This window comes from Hyla sarda, chromosome 3, assembly GCF_029499605.1.
Source record: "Hyla sarda isolate aHylSar1 chromosome 3, aHylSar1.hap1, whole genome shotgun sequence".
Lineage (NCBI taxonomy): Eukaryota > Metazoa > Chordata > Amphibia > Anura > Hylidae > Hyla > Hyla sarda.
In genome coordinates, this window is record NC_079191.1 from 421,177,571 (window position 1) to 421,197,956 (window position 20,386).

The 20,386-nt window shown below is 43.7% G+C and overlaps 1 long non-coding RNA gene across 1 annotated transcript; it reads left to right on the top strand.

The window, feature by feature from the left end:
* Nucleotides 1–15,757: 15,757 nt before the first annotated feature.
* On the top strand, nt 15,758–18,733 carry LOC130363046 (uncharacterized). The gene is made up of 3 exons (XR_008891692.1): nt 15,758–15,772; nt 18,139–18,333; nt 18,435–18,733. It is a non-coding gene; the product is annotated as an uncharacterized LOC130363046 (long non-coding RNA).
* The last annotated feature ends 1,653 nt before the right edge of the window (nt 18,734–20,386 follow it).

Sequence of the window (20,386 nt, forward strand, 5' to 3'; positions counted from 1 at the left end):
CATGGCCACTGCAGTTCTTCGCGCTAAGTCTATACCACTTCAGCTATTGCCTACAAAAAAAACCCTAAGGCATTGTTGTTCCCAGCCAGACTCTTCTAGCCCTAAATTAAAAGTGGTTACTCTGCTGGCTCATTGTCTGCTCCATGACTCTCCTCACGGCCCCTCTTTGAGAAGCAGCCAAACCACTTCCACCTCAGAGATGCTCCATACTCAACAAGTGACCCTCATATAGCTTTTCAGAAGCCCACATCATGTCAGCCCAGCATTATTTCCAGTGGACAAACTGTTTCTTAGCCTCTGGTTCATACAGCATCCAGCCCTGCTGCCTCTTCTGCAGAGGGACACACTACCATCGATATTTATAGGCCTCAGACCTATCTACACCGGACACAGGATCGAAGTCAACCTTCAGTAGAACCTTTGTGAGCTGTCCACACAGAGGGGGAGATTTATCATAACCTGTCCAGAGGAAAAGTTGCTGAGTTGCCCATAGCAACCAATCAGATCTCTTCTTTCATTTTCCAAAGTCCTTTTCAAAAATGAAAGAAGCGATCTGATTGGTTGCTTTGGTCAATTCAGCAACTTTTCCTCTGGACAGGTTTTGATAAATCTCCCCTCCTGACTGGTGTAAATATCTCTACCTCTTAACATCATGACTCTGCTGTCTCTAAGTCTTGTGGTCCACTGCAAAAACCCCACCACCGGTATCCTCTTTTCACCACTAGATTCCTCCAAAATCCATGATATTACCTGCACCACCTCATCTGCCTTCTGACAGACCAGAAGACAAACCTTGTGGCGCTAGACATAACAATCCAAAATGGCAAAAATACCAGGTAATGCAGCCCACCATCCAATGTCCTCACCATATACAGTCACACATACAAGTAAAGCATCATCTAGAAGCCTCTTAGATGCATAGAGTCCATTTAAAGTGACAGGCAACTATTTACAGAAAGGATGCAGTTCCTCTAAATGAGAATAAATAGTGCCTACCCATTAAGAATCACATTGGGCTCAACCTGTCTAAAAAGAAGGGCGACATTCCTAACTCCCACCTTTGCTGCAATCTTAAAGGGCTATTCCGCCCCTAGACATCTTATCCCCTATCCAAAAGATAGGGGATAAGATGTCTGATCGGTGGGGACCCCCGCAATCACTCTGCTGCACCCAGCATTCGTTTAGCGTGTAGGGTGCAGCACCAGAGGATCGTGACATCACGACCACACCCCGCTCGTGATGTCATGGTCACGCCCCCTCAATGCAAGTCTATGGGAGGGGGCGTGATGGCTGTTATGCCCCCTCCCATTGACTTGCATTGAGGGGGCATGGCTGTGACGTCACTAGCAGGGCGTGACCATGAAGTCACAAGCCTCCCCCCCCCACATCGCCAGTCATCCGGCAAGGACCGAAGTTCCGGATGTCTGGGGTGCCCCAGCCGATATGGTGGGGGTCCTCAGAGGCGGGACCTCCGCCAACAGACATCTTATCCTTTATCCTTTGAATCCTAGGGGACAAAGATGTCTAGGGGCAGGGTACCTCTTTAAGTAATCAGTAAGTGAAGTTTTCATTTGCTGCACAGCACTCCCACAGGGAAAATGAAGTATTACACATTTTCCATTAAAATTGTGTAAAAAAAATGCTTGCAAATCAACTGGTACCAGAAAGTTCTACAAATGTATAAATTACTTCTATTTAAATGGGCCCTCCCATTAAAACACATTTTTGCTGTTGCACTCCTTATGGTAAATAAAGTTTTATTTGTGTTTAAAAAAGCTTCCGCTAGGTGTCTCCCTACTTGTCCAAAGCACATTTCCCCCCATATTTTGCAAAGACTTTGGACTCCTGCTGGCCTGGCAGAAGTCCAAACACAGGAAATGCAGTCTGGAGTGCTGAGGGGGGTGTGTCCAACCTTATCCAATCATAGCTCATCTCACACTTAACTGCCGTTTGCTGTTGGTTGCAGAGTGAGGGAGGACGTTCTCCCCTGTATGGCTTCAGATGATGTCACACCTGCTGGGGAACGCCCCTTCCCAGTCTGTGAACCAGAACCTGAGCAGAAAATACAGAGCAATATCAAGGTAGAAAACTTAAAAATAATAAAAATAAAAGCAGGGGGTGGTTTATCATGATGGGGGCAGTGAACTGGGATGATTATAACATTTATCAAGTTAATGAGAGGTAATCTTTAAAAAAAAACTTGTGCCTAACAGTAATTATCAACTACCGTATGCTTTAGAGGAAGTTGTGTAGTTCTTTTCTATCTGCTGCTACTTTTGTCAATAGAAGCAGCAGGAAATCCTCATAGCAAACCTCTCCTTCTCCGGACAGTTCCTGACACGGACAGAGGTGGCAGCAGAGAGCACAGTGTCTGTCTGAAAAGAACTACCCAACTTTCACTGGAGCATACAGCAGCTGATATGTACTTCAAGGCTTGATATTTTTAAATAGAATTAATTTACACATATGTAGAACTTTCTGACAGCAATTCATTTGCAAACCCTTTTTTTCAGTCCTTTTCCCTGTTTCTACCTTTAGACCAGTGTTTCCCATACAGTGCTTCTATATGTTACTCACTTGGTCATGCAGATTCGTTACATATCTTTTTATGTCTAGGCTTCCAGTCTCTGGCTGGATGCACATGGTGAGTGAACCATTACACCCTGTTCACATTGGTGTGGTACTGCATGGCGGCTGCTCCCGCCGCGGCACCGTGTCTGCGTGGGGGGCGTCCCGTGGGCTGGTTCGAGTGGCATTTGGGGCTGCTCGGCCAGCGGGTCGTTCCCCTCCCGTGGGCACTGGTGTCGTGGTGGTGGTGGTCGCCGCGTGGTGCCGCGCCATTTTATGCTAGGGATGTTAGGGACCCACCACATCCAGGTGGTCGTGACGAGGCTGGCGGGCTTCATGCACTTTATGATCATAAAGTACACAAATGACCTGTTTGTTCTATATATATTGCTGAGAAGCGTTAGATCATTTGTGCATGTTGTGGATGTGCGACCATGTCTTTTTTTTTGTCTCTGTATCCCCATATCTTTTTATGTGTCCAGCTTCTGCATTTGACTCACAAATCCCTTCATTCTGCTACTCACTCATTCTGACATCCACTGCTCAGGAAGCAGCGTCTCCTAGGTAAGCACTGAGCCCGCCCTCACTCACCATGCATTCACTTCCTCCCTGAGTCTGCTGGATTTCTTCATCCAACCACTGCAGGCTGCTCTGTAACCCCCTCTTCTCTGTTTTCATGCTTCAGTCTGATAGGACAGGAGTGAGCACAGAGGAGTGCTAGTCCCGCCCTCACTTCCTGGACTTTGTCCCAGCCTGTGCTTCAGCTGGGACAAAGACGATACAACAGCCGGACAGGATTATGTTCTGTATGGTATGGGGGCCCCTGGTGGTCTTTTTTTTTTTTTTTTTTTTTTTTATAAGCCATGATTTCTATAAAAAGGAGATACATTTTTAATGAAGTATATTAGGAATGGTTAATGTTTTGCCAAGATGTACAACATTTCCCCTCAGACCAACTTCTTTAGGTAGCCTAAAAATTAACCCTATATTTCTCATACACAAAAAAAAAAACAAAAAAAAAATATAAACTTTATTGAAATCTAGATTATGTAGATTACAATAAAATGTATGGGTTTTTTAGTGTATGGGAAACATAGGGTTTATTTTTGTGCTCCCTAAAACAATTTATCTATGGACAAACTAATTATTTAACCCTTCATATAGAGGTCTTGCACTTGGTCGACGCCAGATCAATTTTAATTCGAGCCACAGTTGTGTTATTTACACGCGTCCCGCACCACCTATCAATAAAAAAAACTTATGAGGCCCTACGTAAAATGATCGCGAAAATGTATCCCAATGACAAACCCGGCTCTGTTACACCTGTATAAATGCATCTATGCCCTATTTACATTACACTACCTCATTTTAAAATGAATAAATTCTTCGATTAAAAAAAACAAACTTTTTTACGCTTTATATATAGCACAAGATTTCTAAAATAAATACCAGCAAAAGTCAGGCCTCTCTGCGCTGGTGTATACGCATCTGTAATAATGAGAAATATGTTACTTAATCTTAAGACTCTACGCTCCCCCTCGTGACAGCGAGAAGACAAAATAAATATTGAGTGAGGGTAACAACAGCGACAACAAAGCTGAAGAATTAGCCCCGGGTTTTCTGACAGGCGAAAAGAGGTGACGTGCTCCGGTATGTGACTGGACAAGATGTCAGCCGCACATGTATCCCCTTCATCTTACAGCGCGTTCCCTATGTGGCGTTTGAGCCCTCGGACGCAATGTTAAGAGACAGGGCGAGACTGTTCTCTTTTGGAGACGTGTCACATGGAGGAGTTCGCCAGCCCGCGCGGCCGAGGCTCATGGTTTGTGAATTGTCCTGTCACTTGGCATTAATTTTGGGCGGTATCATCTTAAACCCTCTCAAGGCAGAGGAAGGATCGTCTTTGATAAGTACTGCCACAGGTGAAATGTTAAACTGCAGACACTTCCAGGGAAAGGACCAGACTTTTTTTTTTTTTTTTTTTTTTAATGTTTGTTCTGTATTAATTTATTTATTCATTTATCTTTTTTTTTTTATTCATTTACTTATTAATCTATTTATTTACATATTTTTTTTATTTATTTACTTATTTATTTATTGTTATTACTAACTTATTTATCTATTTATTTATTTACTTATTTGTTTATTAATTTATTTATTTATTTACGTATCTATTTATTCATTTATTTACTAATGAAATGTATTAATTTACTTATTTATTTATTTTTAAGACAAATGTATGTATCTATCTATTAATTTAATAACTTATTTATATATTTATTTGTTTACTTATTTATATATTTACATGTTTATTCATTTAGTTATTTACTTATTTATCTATTTAAATAAATGTATAAATGTATTTAATTTATTTATTTACGTATCTATTTATTTATTTACTTATTAAATTTATTTACTTATTTATTTATTTTCAAGACAAATGTATGTATCTATCTATTAATTTATTAACTTATTTATATATTTTATTTATTTGTTTACTTATTTATATATTTACATGTTTATTCATTTATTTATTTACTTATTTATTTATCTATTTATTTATTTATTAACTTGCTTGCTTGATATGTCCGGAGAAAAATGGCAATTCTTAAAGAATATCACAACAGGTTCCCCATGTAATAGGGCAGTGGTCTCGAAACTGTGGACCTCCAGACGTTGCAAAACTACAACTCACAGCATGCCCAAACAGCCGTTGGCTGTTTGGGCATGCTGGGAGTTGTAGTTTTGCAACATCTGGAGGTCCACAGTTTGGAGACCGCTGTAAGCTTATTTAAACGATGGAATCTCCGGGCATGCTGGGAGTTGTAGTTTTGCAACATCTGGACATACGCCATTAGGAGACTACTGTAAGGACTGTCAGGTGGTGTTTGGACTAGGGAGGACCCCAGGACAGGCAGGGGGAGAGTAGCGGGTGGCGGCGGCGGCGGTCTCAGGCCCCGCAAAACCCGCTGCAATTCATTGATTTAAAGCGGGGGGGGGGGGGTAGCCGATAACTTATACCGGAACATCGGTATAAGTTATCGGCTATCGGCCTCAAAGTTAACATATTTTCAGTATCGGCCCTAAAAAATCAATATTTGTCGATCCCTACTGGGAACCCCAGCAATCTCCAGAACATGTTGTCTACCGGTAGATGGCACATGCTCCATTCATTTCTATGGGAGCGCCATGTACTGCACACGCTCCTCACTGAGCCAGTCCTGATCTGGTCATTTCAATGTAAAGTTTAATATTCTTTTAGGGTGCGTTCCCAGCTGGCGTATAAGCAGCGTATTTAAGGCTGCGTAAAATTTCCGGCAGCAGAGGGAAATACGCTGCGTATTCCTCGCTCACTATACACACAGGGCTTTCCGGCGGCAGCCTTATGCGTGTAGTGAGTTTTGAAGGCGGGGCCGTGTGCCGGTGTGACTGTGACGCGCAGCTCCGCCTCCAAAACTCACTGCACACATAGGGCTGCTGCCCGAAAGCCCTGTATGTATAGTGAGCAAGGAATATGAAGCGTATTTCTCGCTGTTGCCACAAATTTTGCGCCGCGTGAAATACGCTGCGTATACGCTAGTTGGGAAGGCACCCTTAAAGGGGTACTCCGCTGCTCAGCATTTGGAACAAACTGTTCCGAATGCTGGAGCAGGCTCCAGGAGCTCGAGACATCATAGCCCCGTCCCTCATGATGTCACGTCCCGCCTCCTCAATGCAAGTCTATGGGAGGGGGCGTGGCCTCCGCCACGCCCCCTCCCATAGACTTGCATTGAAGGGGCGTGGCACAACATAATGAGGGGGCGGGGCTATGACACCACGAGCTCCCAGCGCCGACTCCAGTGTTCGGAACAGATTGTTCCAAATGCTGAGCAGCGGAGTACCCCTTTAAGGAAAACTCCAGCAAAAATTACCTTATACCCTATCCGCAGGATAGGGGATAAGTAGCCGATCGTGGAGAGTCCACCTACAATCAGCTACTTATCCCCTATTCTGTGGATAGGGTATAAGATAATTTTGGCTGGAGTTCTTCTTTAAAGAATATCAGACCTTACATTGGAATGACACAATGCAACAGCTGGAAGCAGGTTTCCCTTATTATAAGGCAATGGTCTTCAAAATGTGGTCCTCCAAATGTTGCAGAACGACAACACCCAGCATGCCTGGACAGCCATTGTTTTTTCAACATCTGGAGGGCTCATTCACACTAAGGAGATTCCATCTGCAATAACTTTTTTTCTCCAAAATTGACAGTTGGTTAAATTGTAATTTTTTAAAAATGTTTGTAAATTTTTTTTTTTATTAAAAGAAAAATTGTATAAAAAAAAGGGGTACCCGGAAGAAAGAAAATGTTTTAAAATCAACTGGTGCCAGAAAGTTTAACAGATTTGAAAATGACTTCTATTTAAAATTCTTAATCCTTCCAGAACTTCACTTCAGCTGCTGTATACTAGAGAGGGAGTTGTGTAGCTTGGAAGAAAGAAGAGACAGAGAGGATATGATGGAGACTTTTAAATTCATAAAGAGAATCAACACAGTAAAGGAGGAGAGCATATTTAAAAGAAGAAAAACTACCACAAGAGGACATAGTTTTAAATTAGAGGGGAAAGGTTTCTGCAGTAATATCAGGAAGTATTACTTTACTGAGAGAGTAGTGGATGCATGGAATAGCCTTCCTGCAGAAGTGGTCGCTGCAAACACAGTGAAGGAGTTTAAACATGCATGGGATAAGCATAAGGTTATCCTTCATATAAGATAGGGATAAGCATAAGGATATCCTCCATATAAGATAGGGATAGGTATAAGGCTATTCTTCATATAAGATAGGGATAGGCATAAGGCTATCCTTCATATAAGATAGGGATAGGAATAAGGCTATCCTTCATATAAGATAGGGATAGGTATAAGGCTATTCTTCATATAAGATAGGGATAGGGATAAGGCTATCCTTCATATAAGATAGGGATAGGTATAAGGATATCCTTCATATAAGATAGGGATAGGCATAAGGCTATCCTTCATATAAGATAGGGATAGGCATAAGGCTATCCTTCATATAAGATAGGGCCAGGGACTATTGATAGGATTCAGATTATTGGGCAGACTAGATGGACCAAATGGTTCTTATCTGCCGACACATTCAAATGTTTGTATATGTTTCTATGTTTCCAGTCTGGCCACAGTGCTCTCTGCTGCCATCTCTGTCTGTCTCAGGAACTGTCCAGAGCAGGAGAGGTTTGTTATGGGGTTTGGACAGTTCCTGGCACAGACAGAGGTGGCAGCAGAGAGCACTGTGGTCAGACTGGAAGGAACTACACAACTTCCTCTGAAGCATACAACAGCTGATGAGTACTGGAAGGGTTAAGATTATTTAATAGCAGTAATTTACAAATCTGTATAACTTTCTGTTTACAGTTGATTACATTTTTTCTCTCCGGAGTACCCCTTTAACCCCTTAACGACGCAGGACGTATATTTACGTCCTGCGCCGGCTCCCGCGATATGAAGCGGGATCGCGCCGCGATGTGCGGTATTAACCCTTTAGAAGCGCGGTCAAAGCTGACCGCCGCTTCTAAAGTGAAACTGAAAGTATCCCGGCTGCTCAGTCGGGCTGTTCGGGACCGCCGCGGTGAAATCGCGGCGTCCCGAACAGCTGATCGGACACCGGGAGGGCTCTTACCTGCCTCCTCGGTGTCCGATCGACGAATGACTGCTCCGTGCCTGAGATCCAGGCAGGAGCAGTCAAGCGCCGATAATGCTGATCACAGGCGTGTTAATACATGCCTGTGATCAGGATGAGAGATCAGTGTGTGCAGTGTTATAGGTCCCTATGGGACCTATAACACTGCAAAAAAAAAGTAAAAAAAAAGTGTTAATAAAGGTCATTTAACCCCTTCCCTAATAAAAGTTTGAATCACCCCCCTTTTCCCATAAAAAAAATAAAACAGTGTAAAAAAAAAAAATAAATAAACATATGTGGTATCGCCGCGTGCGTAAATGTCCGAACTATAAAAATATATCATTAATTAAGCCGTACGGTCAATGGCGTACGCGCAAAAAAATTCCAGAGTCCAAAAAAGCGTATTTTGGTAACTTTTTATAACATTAAAAAATGAATAAAAAGTGATCAAAAAGTAATATCAAAACAAAACTCATACCAATAAAAACTTCAGATCACGGCGCAAAAAATGAGTCCTCATACCGCCCCGTACGTGGAAAAATAAAAAAGTTATAGGGGTCAGAAGATGACATTTTTAAACGTAAAAATTTTCCTGCATGTAGTTATGATTTTTTCCAGAAGTGCGACAAAATCAAACCTATATAAGTAGGGTATCATTTTAACTGTATGGACCTACAGAATAATGATAAGGTGTAATTTTTACCGAAATATGCACTGCGTAGAAACGGAAGCCCCCAAAAGTTACAAAATGGCGGGTTTTTTTTCGATTTTGTCGCACAATGATTTTTTTTTCCGTTTCGCCGTGCATTTTTGGGTAAAATGACTAATGTCACTGCAAAGTAGAATTGGCGACGCAAAAAATAAGCCATAATATGGATTTTTAGGTGGAAAATTAAAAGGGTTATGATTTTTAAAAGGTAAGTTTTTAAGTCCTTAAGGGGTTAAGATAATTATGCAAATTTCCAAAAGGAATGTCAATTTATTGTGGCCAACGCCCTACTATGAGTTGTATGGAGCCATAAAAAGAGTAAATGGTGCCCTATTATACAATATTTTCTATGGGATTAAGACTCCATTGGTTGCCATAATAAAGTGGTACTTTTCTGAACAGCATTGCTTCTAAGGAAGAATATCTGCTTAGTACAGTGCCATACAGCACCACATGCGGTGCCTAGGAGTGTTGCTATACAGAATTTGTTCATAATACTCTGCCATACGAATTAAGCCTTAAAAAAAGGTTCTTCTCTGTGTCTGAAATAAAGTAGCCCTCTTCACAACAGTCTGTATTAAAAAGATACTCCACTACATAAAAACAGGGGGTCTGACCTTTGGGACCCCCCGGAATTTCCTGAACAGGGCCCCGTTTCTCCCAGGGTATGGAGTGGCGTCTTGGCACATGTTCTATGTATTCTCTATGGGAGCGCGGGAGACACACTAGTGTGGTGACGCGGGGGTGCAAGTTATACTTGTCAGATCGTGATGGCAGGGCACTGTTATCCTATACAGGGTCCGAGATGGAGACAGCTTCTCCTGGGCCAGACACGGGGCAATAAACACGACAACGCTGGTTTACGAATAACTGTCTTTTTATTGAGGTAGGAGCAGATGGTGCAATACTCTACAGAGCAGAGTAGAAGGGATGCAGTGTAACCCGCGGGAGCCCTGTGGCTTTGCTGGGACTTATGGTGCTTTTCTCCCACTTCAATTAGATAGACTTGAGGCTTGGAGAATAAGAGATATCCCATGCTGACTAGGGTTCTACTAAAGTCCAATTACTGACACTGTCACAGTGTGACTAACCAACTGTATGGGGGAACACTTGCAGAATGGCGCGGTCGCTTGGTTGACAGATTTTCTTTTAGGATCTCCTTGGAATCACCTCACAATTCTTCCAACTCCTTTCCACACTGCAGCTCACATGGAGCTCTGCACACAGCAGTGACTAAACTCACTCACTCAAATGGGGCAAATGCTCCCCCCCTACACTATATACAGGGCAATTTGGGGGTTCCCATTGGGTAATAGGGGTCACGCCCACCACGTCACGGATCAGTTTGGACAGGGTGGCAGCCCTAGCAGGCATCCCATTGCATTCTGTCAGTGACCGGCACCTTCTGTAGGATACAGGCAAACAAAGCGCCCATTGCTTTCAATGGACATGACGGGTGTCACAGAAAGAAAGCCACTCACTGCAGCATCTTGGTCATTAGCGCAGTCAGCCTGGTCGCGGCCGGAGTGGTTGTTGAACAAATCCGTGCGACGTTTGCAAAAGCTGCAAGTCATAAATCAGTGCGGAAACTGCGCACCTAGGAAACCACACCCAGTAAGTGCCTCTGCATTCACCAGCGCAAAAAACCATACATACCAGCGGAAATCCGCCACATAAATGCGGCACGCGCTGTACGCTGCAACTATTCAGATATATAACCCAACCTGCAGCCTCTATTGTGCTATTGTGAAAACACTCATTCAGGCTGGGATTACACTTGGCGTGTTTGTCTAAAAAAACACCATGCTCGCTGCGGGCACATGTTAGGTTGGAATCAATCGGGTAATTATCAAATTTGTGGGATGCCAAGAGTATTTTATTTAGTTTTTTAATTAAGTTTTGGCATCTTTCTTGATGACTTGTAATGAGAAAAATCGGGAGAAAAAGAAAAAAACACTTAAGAAAAAAAAACATCAATAATAATAATAGTAATAATACACATTAGCCCTCATTTACTGATGTCAAGCCGACTTTTTTTGTCGGGTTGTGCGACCAAATTTGTGTCGCATAGCCCATGCGACACAAATTTGGTCGCACAACCCGATAAAATATATCATCACTCCGAGTGTTTTTTAACCCCGTCTAAATGGGCGTGGTTATCACAAAAAGGGGCGTGTTCCCGACAAAAAAGAAAAAACACTCGGAGTATGATGAAACACGACAGCTCTGAGCTGTCGGGAAATTACTGAAAACCGAGTGAATCCTACCCCCATCATGGAACAGGCTCTGTTCCATGTTGGGGCTAGTAGTACAGGGGCTAAGGGGTTGATCGCATCGGGTCTCACTTCTGACACCCGATCCGATCAAAAGTTATTAAGCAGGGGAGCGGGCGGCATGCTCCGCTCCCCAGTGACGTACTATGCATTTCACTTTCAATTTCAAATTCCCCGCTGGGATCCTTGAATGGCCGGTACTGAAGAGCCAATCAGGGATCCCTGCGAGCTGCGGTGGGGAAAGATATATAGAATCGCTGGGGTTTTGTATATGTCCCCACAACTTCTATATATCTTGCCCCCTGCTTCGCTATATGTCTTGTCCCCCGCCGCAGCGCATGTGTACATACATATATATATATATATACCCCCCGCACAGTGCTATTATATACCCCCCGCAGCGCATGTGTACACACACATATATATATATATACCCCCGCACAGCGCTATCATATACCCCCCGCAGCGCATGTAGATATATATTATATATGCTCCCCGCACAGCGCATCTATATACATATGACTCTGAAGTGCTATCAATGACTAATGCAGTCGTCTCCAACTTGTGGACCTCCAGATGTTGCAAAACTACAACTCCCAGCATGCACGGACAGCCGTTGGCTGTCCGGGCATTCTGAGAGTTGTAGTTTTGCAACATCTGGAGGTCCGCAGGTCGGAGACCACTGGCTAATGCTTGTTAATGATAGCGCTTCAGAGGCATATGTATATAGAAGCGAAGTGGGGAGCAGATATATAGCGTTATCTGGTCCCCACTTCGCTTCTATACACAATCCTCAGCAAACACCACAGCTTTCGCATTGCCTCCCCCATCCCCGGTGTTATGATTACCTGTTCCTGGCCCGCGTCCGCGAACATTCTGGATTCGGAGCTGTTGCTGTGCGCACTGACGGTGATGTCACGACGTGAGTTGGGGACGTCACTCGTGTGGTGTCCCGGCACCGGATTGCATCCGCTGCCTTGTGGTGAGGTCCCCAAAGTCAGAGTCCTTAGGTTTAGGTGAGGTCCTCATCCTTATCTAGCCCCTTGTCACCCCTTTTGTAATTAACCCCTTAAGGACCAAGCATTTTTCTGTTTTTACACTTTCGTTTTTTCCTCCTTACCTTTTAAAAATCATAACCCTTTCAATTTTGCACCTAAAAATCCATATGAGGACTTATTTTTTGCACCACCAATTCTACTTTGGAATGACATCAGTCATTTTACACAAACATTTATGGCGAAACGGAAAAAAAAATCATTGTGCGACAAAATTGAAGAAAAAACACAATTTTGTAACTTTTGGGGGCTTCTGTTTCTACGTAGTACATTTTTCGGTAAAAATGACACTTTATTTTTATAGGTCCATACGGTTAAAATTATACCCTAGTTATATAGGTTTGATTTTGTCGTACTTCTGGAAAAAATCATAACTACATGCAGGAAAATGTATACATTTAAAATTGTCCTTTTCTGACCCCTATAACTTTTTTATTTTTCAACGTACAGGGTGGTTTGAGGGCTAATTTTTTGCGCCGTGATCTGAAGTTTTAATCGGTACCATTTTTATTTTGATTGGACTTCTTGATCGCTTTTTATTCCTTTTTTTATGGTATGAAAAGTGACCAAAAATACGGTATTTTGGATTTTGGAATTTTTTTGCGTGTACGCCATTGACCGTGCGGTGTAATTAATTATATATTTTTATAGTTCAGACATTTACGCATGCGGCGATACCACATTTGTTTATTTTTATTATGGTTACATATTTTTAATATGGAATTTGGGAAAAGGGGGGGTGATTTGAACTTTTAATAAGGAAGGGGTTAAGTGTGTGTTTTTAAACTTTTTTTAAACTTTTTTTTTTTACACTCATTAGATTCCTCATACAGATCATTTGGGTTTCATAAAACCACAATGATCTGTGTGCTCTGCGCTCGATTGATAAAGCCTGGTCCTGCCAGGCTTTTTCATTCAGAGCACTGGAGCCGCCGCAGCAGGAGAGGTAAGCCCTCAGGCTACCTCAGTAGTGGATCGCTCCCCCGCGATCGCGCTGCGGGGGGGCGATACACCCCACTGGACCACCAGGGACTGTATACAGGCACCTTAAGACGCCACTGTCAACTTTAACAGCGGCAATCTAGAGGGTTAATAGCCGGCCGCGGCGATCGCCGCATGTCGGCTATTAACGCCGGCCCCCAGCTACAGGAATCAGCTGGGGGCTGGCCGGTATGACGCGTCATACCCCGGTAACGGCCATTGGACGAGTATAGACGTCCATAGTCGTTATCGGGTTAAAATTATTTAAATTTAATGTGTATATAATTATATAGTAGCTGTACTTACTTAGTTAGCGTCGCAGGACCTGCGGGTCACGTGATGCGCTCCAAAGACTCTATGGTTTGTAGTTCTAGGACTTTTGGAGGAAGTCAGGTGTTTACCCATCAGGCTATGTAACGGTGAGTGACAGCTGACTTGGACCAAACCAAAACTGCCCTGCCCATATAAGGGAGCGGCGGCCATTGCTCACTCTCTTTCCTCATGGACTGTTGACAGGGAGGGATCTGCGCTGCTGTCATCAGTGAGTTAGGCCCGAGCCTTGCGGCGACAGCTGATTTCTTCTAAACTGTGAGTGTAATCAATCCCTAAGCATTCTGCAAGATCACCGGACCTTATCTATGCCCTAAATCCAGACGGATCTTCGCAAATTACCCTAAATTCTGAGACTTATATCAAAAGTCAAGGTCCGCAACAACTGTCAGTCACTGAAGTGTATGGAGACTGTATTAATGAGACTGTTACTTTTCATATACCGCATTTTATGCATGCACCTATCGTTACTGGGAAGGGCGACGATAGGCTGGAGAATTACCTCAGCTTACTAGCCCTCAGCCTGCTGTCACAAACAATAGGGTTAATCTTAACCCCTGATATACTGAAGTAATACCCTGACTACACTACCCCTACCCCAGAGGCCTACCACACTCGTCAGTGCACACAGTGATAGCGCACAGCAACAGCGCCAAAGCCAGAATGTTCGCGGACCCGGGCCGGGAACAGGTAATTATAACACTGGGGATGGGGGAGGCGATTGGGCAGCTGTGGTGTTTGCTGAGGATTGTGTATAGAAGCGAAGTGGGGACCAGATAACGCTATATATCTGCTCCCCACTTCGCTTCTATATACATATGCCTCTGAAGCGCTATCATTGACAAGCTGCGGACCTCCAGATGTTGTTTTGCAACATCTGGAGGTCCGCAAGTTGGAGACCACTGCTTAGTCATTGATAGCGCTTCAGAGGCATATGTATATAGATGCACTGTGTGGAGAGCATATATAATATATATATCTACATGCGCTGCGGGGGGGTATATGATAGTGCTGTGCGGGGGTATATATACATATGCGCTGCGGGGGGTATATGATAGCACTGTGCTGGGGGCATATATACAATTTACCCTGCGACACAATTTCCAACCCGTGTGACACAATTTTTTCCCCCGTGCGACACACTAGTAAATAAGGGAGAAAAAAACACAGAGTAAACCAAGAAACACTCAGAGATAAACCCTCTTAGTAAATGAGGGCCATTGGGGGAGATGTATGTAAACCTGTGCAAAGGAGAAGTTGCCCAGTTGCCCATAGCAACCAATCAGAATGCGTCTTTTCAGAGGCCTTTTTAAAAATGAAAGAAGCAATCTGATTGGTTGCTAGGGGCAACTGGTCAACTTCTCCTCTTCACAAGTTTTGATAAACCTCCCCCAGTGTTACTGGCAAAAAATGCCACAAAGATGACATCATGGGAGAAAAGAAATGAGGGGGCAGTTTTACGTGGTGTTTTTTGGCCAAAAACCCCAAACAAACAATGGCCGACAGTTATCATTGTCTTTAGACAGTTTTTTGTGTTTAGAAAAGGTGCAAAAAAGGCTCAAGCAGGGTTTATTTGCGCCTTTTGGTTTACACATTTCTGCTGATTTTGAGTTGCATTCCACTGATTTTGGCAATACACATGATATGGACAGGTTTTATGAACTGTGCCTTTTTGTGAAAAGGGGCAAAAAAGGCACAAAGCCACTGAAAAGTCTCTAAAACTACACCATCCCAGACATAGCTTAGCTTTTTGGCACAAAATGCATCAAATGCTCTGTAACCATTTAATTTTGTGCTCCTACACATTACCAGCACACAGGTTGCGATTAATCTGTTGGGGACCAAGGGAGTACGGGTACGCCCTTGTGTCCTGGTACTTAAGGACCAAGGGCGTACCTGTACGCCCATGGGAATTTTGATACCTGCCGCTAGCCGGACGGGGATCGGAACGGGATGCCTGCTGAAATAATTCAGCAAGCGTACCGTGTAAACCCCTGGGGGGGTCCTGAGACCCCCCCCCATGTCGGTGATCGCCACAATTCTGATGACCCGATAGCCTGGAAAATAGGGATGATTGGAGATGTCAGAAACATCCCTGATCATCCTGAAGGATAGGAGCGAGGTGGCAGGCGTGCCACCTCCTCCTATCCCCTGCGATTCGATGGTCAGGAGGCGGCAGGTGAGTGGATCCAGCGTCGCTATAAAGTGATCTTCATTGCTGCTTCTAGGAGTTTCAAAACTACAACTCCCAGCATGCCCAGGCAACCTTTGGCTGTGCAGTGGTCTCCAAACTGTGTCCTTCAAGATGTTGCCGAACTACAACTCCCAGCATACCTGGGCAGACTGGGCATGCTTGGAGTTATAGTTTAGCAACATCTGGAGGGCTACAGTTTGGAGACCACTAAACAGTGGTCTCCAAACTGTTCTTCTCCACTTGTTGCATAACTGCAACTCCCAACATTCCCTTCGGCTGTTTGGTCATGCTGGGAGTCGTAGTTTTGCAACAACTGGAGGCACACTGGTTTGAAACATTGTCTGTTTCCTAACTCAGTGTTTCCCAACCCGTGTTCCTCCTGCTGTTGCAAAACTATAACTACCAGCATGCACTGACAGACCATGAATGCTGGGAGTTGTAGTTTTGCAACAGCTGGAGTCACATGGGTTGGAAACACTGAGTTAGGAAACAGACAGTGGTGCAGGAACACTGCGGTAGTTTGTTACCTAACTCAGTGTTTCCCAATGCCAACCAGTGTGCCTCCAGCTGCTGCATAACTACAACTCCCAGCATGCACGTTCTGTCAGTGCATGCTGGGAGTTGTAGTTTTGCCCCCCCCCCCCCCCCGCCACGTGAATGTACAGGGCACATTCACATGGGCAGGGGTTTACAGCAAGTTTCCCGCTTCAAGTTTGAGATGTGGAAAATTTTCCGCTGCAGCGGGAAACTCCCTGTAAACCCCCACCCATGTGAATGTACCCTAAAAACACAACACTTGTCTACACTAACTCTAAATAAAGAGAAAAACACTAATATACACTACACCCTTACACTGTGCCCCCCCAATAAAAATAAAAAAAACGCCTTGTACATCAAAAACGGAGCCTCCAGCTGTTGCAAAATAACTACTCCCAGTATTGCCAGACAACCATTGACTGTGCAGGCATGTTGGAAGTTTTGCAACAGCTGGAGGCACCCTGATGTACAGTATTTTTGGTGGAGGAGGCAAGTGTAACGCTTGCACCCGGGAACACCCCTATGAAGATCCTTAATTTAGGCCTCAAATGCGCATGGAACTCTCTCACTTTGGGGCCCTGTAATATTTCAAGGCAACAGTTTAAGGCCACATATGGGGTATTTCTGTACTCAAGGGAAATTGGGCTACAAATTTTTGGTGGCTTTTTCTCCTTTTTACCACATATGAAAAAGTAAAATTGGGTTATACACCAGCATGTTTGTGTAAAACAATTACATTTTTACACTAACATGCTGGTGTTGCCCCATACTTTTCATTTTCATAAGACGTAAAAGGAAAAAAAGACCCCCAAAATTTGTAACACAATTTCTCCCAAGTACGGAAATACCCCATATGTGGGTGTAAAATGCTCTGCGGGCGCACAACAAGGCTCAGGAGTGAGAGCGCACCATGTACATTTGAGGCCTAAATTGGTGATTTGCACAGGGGTGGCTGCTGGTTACAGCGGTTCTGACATTAACGCAAAATAAATAAATACCCACGTGTGACCCCATTTCAGAAACTACACCCCTCACGGAATGTAACAAGGAGTGCATTGAGCATTTACACCCCACAGGTGACTGACAGAAAAGTGTAATTTTTCATTTGCACAGCCCACTGTTGCAAAGATCTGTCAAATGCCAGTGGGGTGTAAATGCTTACCGCACCCCTGGTTATGTTCCGTGAGGGGTGTAGTTTCCAAAATGGGGTCACATGTGGGGGGGGGTCCACTGTTCATGCACCATGGAGGCTTTGTAAACGCACATGGCCCCAGACTTCTATTCCATCCAAACACTCTCCCAAAATTCTATTGTCGCTCCTTCCCTTCTGAGCCCTCTAGTGCACCCACAGAGCACTTTACTGTCAGTACATGCTGGGAGTTGTAGTTTTGCAACAGCTGAACAGCCACAAGGGATCACTGATGCACTATGTCATTCTTGGCCCTTGCTGACTGATCTTGGACTGGTATCAGGAGCCACAACCATTTAAAATCAATGAGCAGCGATGGCTGCTGGGACGTCTGACTAGTGATGTTCTTCTGCTCCACACCGCAACGTCAGGGGCTTCACTCGTCTGACGTCCCAGAAGCAATCGATGCTCATTGAGCCTCCCGGAGCCGCACTGTTCTGTGTAAGAAACCTATGGGCCCAGGCTGTTGGGGCCACCAAATGATATTACAAATACTGAGTGTCTGGTTAGGTGAAACAAATATAACACACCCATGGGGAGTAACGTCATTTTAATAACAATTGCCAAAAAAATCCCTTAGATTACAGTCATGCAGAATATGTTAAAAAGCTTTTTTGGATTTCAGCCAATCAGAGAGCAGCACTACTCAAATAGAACTCCCAGGAGGTAACAGCGTGTCACACATGTGATGTCATAACTACTTTGCCACCAGAGAGCAGCACTGAGCAGAAATAACACGGCTCCTGCTCATTGTTCATCAGTCAGGGGCCGATGCTGGACACTGTACCAGGGAATGGAGACTCATACACGACTGTGACTGGTAAGTGTCATATTGTTGTGTCCCAAAGGTCTTTAGTGCAGTTCCATGTGCATTTCTATAATAAACATGTAGATAATCCATCTTTTGTTTTCCTATCTTAGATGCACTATTTCCAGACGTGGAGTCGCATTTCTAGACGTACAGCAAAAAGTTGGATGAAGGCATAGCCCCTGGAATCACGCACATACACAGACACTTTGCCCAAATTCTAGAGGTAACCTCCTTTAGTATGCCCAGAGGAAGGGCAGTACAGTAGCCATGGATTCCCTACAGGTTTCCTCCCCTCTGGAGGTTTTTCCTGTCCTGAGTATTAGTTACTGTTCGCTCTTAGTGAGTGATGGAGGTTACATAAAATCCCTACACAAACATTGTAAGAAATAAAAAATAAAGTTCCCCCTTTTTTAAACCAATCTTTGACTTGTTCGATTCATTTATTTTATTTCTGTATGTGAAAAATCAGGTTAGCAAAATGGATGACATGAGTTTTTTTATGTGTCCAAAGCTTCTCTCCTGCACGATCTGCACAATGTGGTGCGGAGAGAGGCAGCTGATGCTGGGTGGTACAGTTGCCGTGGCAACCATACGATACCCAGCAAGTTCCGTGCACGATCCTTTTTCTGATGAACGGGACTCATGCAGGGAACTTGCTAGAGGTCATATTTATGGGTACGTGCACTGGCCCTTAACCCCTTAAGGACGCAGGACGTAAATGTACGTCCTGGTGCGGTGGTACTTAACGCACCAGGAGGTACATTTACGTCCTGAGCATAACCGCGGGCATCGGAGCGATGCCCGTGTCATGCGCGGCTGATCCCGGCTGCTGATCTCGCGGGCGTCCGCCATTAACCCCTCAGGTGCCGGGATCAATACAGATCCCGGCATCTGCGGTAGTGCGCGATTTGAATGAATGATCGGATCGCCCGCAGCGCTGCTGCGGGGATTCGATCATTCATAACGCCGCACGGAGGTCCCTCTCCTTCCTCCGTGCGGCTCCCGGCGTCTCCTGCTCTGGTCTGTGATCGAGCAGACCAGAGCAGAAGATCACCGAAAACACTGATCTGTTCTATGTCCTATACATAGAACAGATCAGTATTAACAATCATGGTATTGCTATGAATAGTCCCCTATGGGGACTATTCAAGTGTAAAAAAAAATGTAAAAAAATGTAAAAGTAAAAAAAAAGTGAAAAATCCCCTCCCCCAATAAAAAAGTAAAACGTCCGTTTTTTCCTATTTTACCCCCAAAAAGTGTAAAAAAATTTTTTTATAGACATATTTGGTATCGCCGCGTGCGTAAATGTCCGAACTATTAAAATAAAATGTTAATGATCCCGTACGGTTAACAGCGTGAAAGAAAAAAAAAAGTCCAAAATTCCTACTTTTTTAATACATTTTATAAAAAAAAATTTATAAAAAATGTATTAAAAGTTTTTTATATGCAAATGTGGTATCAAAAAAAAGTACAGATCATGGCGCAAAAAATGAGCCCCCATATCGCTGCTTATACGGAAAAATAAAAAAGTTATAGGTCATCAAAATAAAGGGATTATAAACGTACTAATTTGGTTAAAAAGTTTGTGATTTTTTTTAAGCGCAACAATAATATAAAAGTATGTAATAATGGGTATCATTTTAATCGCATTGACCCTCAGAATAAAGAACACACGTCATTTTTACCATAAATTGTAAGGCGTGAAAACGAAACCTTCCAAAATTAGCAAAATTGCGTTTTTCGTTTTAATTTCCCCACAAAAATAGTGTTTTTTGGTTGCGCCATACAGTTTATGATATAATGAGTTAAGTCATTACAAAGGACAACTGGTCGCGCAAAAAACAAGCCCTCATACTAGTCTGTGGATGAAAATATAAAAGAGTTAGGATTTTTAGAAGGCGAGGAGGAAAAAATGAAAACGTAAAAATTAAATTGTCTGAGTCATTAAGGCCAAAATGGGCTGAGTCCTTAAGGGGTTAAAGAGGTACTTCGCCCCTAGACATCTAAAGGATAGGGGATAAGATGTCTGATTGCTGGGCTCCCGCCGCTGGGGACCTTAGAG